The sequence below is a fragment of the Lissotriton vulgaris genome, chromosome 7 (genome assembly GCF_964263255.1).
Source record: "Lissotriton vulgaris chromosome 7, aLisVul1.2, whole genome shotgun sequence".
Classification (NCBI taxonomy): domain Eukaryota; kingdom Metazoa; phylum Chordata; class Amphibia; order Caudata; family Salamandridae; genus Lissotriton; species Lissotriton vulgaris.
Genome location: NC_141695.1, coordinates 127,097,627 through 127,099,164, shown reverse-complemented (window position 1 = coordinate 127,099,164; position 1,538 = coordinate 127,097,627). Strand labels below are relative to the sequence as shown.

The 1,538-nt window shown below is 47.1% G+C and overlaps 1 pseudogene; it reads left to right on the top strand.

Moving 5' to 3' along the window:
• The first annotated feature begins 268 nt into the window (after nucleotides 1–268).
• On the top strand, nucleotides 269–1,293 carry LOC147700982 (stress-associated endoplasmic reticulum protein 1 pseudogene; annotated as a pseudogene).
• The last annotated feature ends 245 nt before the right edge of the window (nucleotides 1,294–1,538 follow it).

The following is a 1,538-nucleotide window of genomic DNA, read 5'->3' as shown; positions in this document are numbered from 1 at the left end:
GCGATTACCTTAAAGTAGGAGGAGGGGACCGGGAACGGTGTGTTTTCGAGGATATATAGGAAGCGGGGAAGTGTCATCATTTTGAACAATGCAGCTTTGCCCAGGAGGGTGAGAGGGAGCGAACTCCACACCTTTACATCCCGATTGAGCCGTTCCAGTGGGGGTTTCAGATTTAGGGCTTGGAATTCATCCGAGTTGGGAGAGACGTTGACTCCCACGCGGACTGGTTGCGTGGACTTCGGTGCCAGGCTCGGGAGGGGGAGGAGATGAGGTGTCAGTGTTGGGGCAGTGGCAGTGGTAGGAGGGCTGAGCAGGGCACGAGAGGGGACGGAGTGCAACCATGTCCGGGGTGCAGCGCATGAAGGTGGCGAACGAGAAGCACAGCAAGAACATCACTCAGAGGGGAGCTGGACCCAGGCCACAGGCGAAACCGCTGCCTGAGGAAAAAGCCCCTGTTGGTCCTTGGCTGATCGCCCTGTTTGTGTTTGTGGTTTGTGGCTCAGCAATATTTCAGCTGATCCAGAGCATCCGAATGGGAGGTTGAGGTGTTCCGTTGTCCCCTGTTTGATTCATCCTCTGTCCCATCTGCTGGCAGTCGAAAACAAGGAATTCTGAGATGTATCCTGCCCCTTTCCAAGGATACCCTGCCCAAAGTCTTGGAATAAACCAATGATGAAAGAAACCTCAATGCAGCGAAGAACTGTTAACCCCTTCTGCCATGACTTATAGCCATGCTTTCCCATTTAAACGCTTCAGCACAAACTGGGATGGGCGCATTACTAGCCTCCTTTGTTGGCGAAACTAAAGACCATCTCCGTAGACTGCCATTCAAGAGACAAATGTTTGATGTGGGGCCAAATGTATCATCTGATGTTACCAATGGGAAAGAGTTTCTTTTTTAAGTTTTATTGAGGAAGCCCCTCCCACCCACTTCCTCTGCTGCTTTGGCGACCTGTCTTGCAATTATTTTAAGTCGAAACCTACATGAGCAAAAACAAAACCTACAGAAACTTCATAGTATTGACAATTTCTCTCAATGAGAAATGTGTTCTGTTGTCCAAAGTCTCAAATGTTTGTCCCCTCTATTTTTGACTTGGACCTTTCCAAAATGGTGGCTTGATTATCCAGGACGCCTGTCTGTTTTTTAATCATCTTTCCCCAAACAAAATTGCTACCTCTTTATTTCTGTATGCTTTTCCTCCTGCGACAAATTGCCACTTTTACAATGTTTTATAATTAAATTGTGAGCTAAATTGTTGGAGTGCAATGAAATTAAAATTGCTTTAAATAAAATTTGCTGATGAGTGACTCCCAGTTACTTAAAAGTGGCGTCGGTATACCGTAACGGACAGCCCGCCGGGAGTGAGGGTGGGCAGCCGGCAAGAACGAATAGGACTGATTTAGTCCAGTTAATCCTATATTCTGAAACTCTCCCGAATTTCTCGCAGACATTAAGTAGTTCTAAGATTGATTTTTTAGGGGAGGTGAGATAGAGAAGGATATCGTCCACGTAAAGATATATCCGATCCTCCCACGAC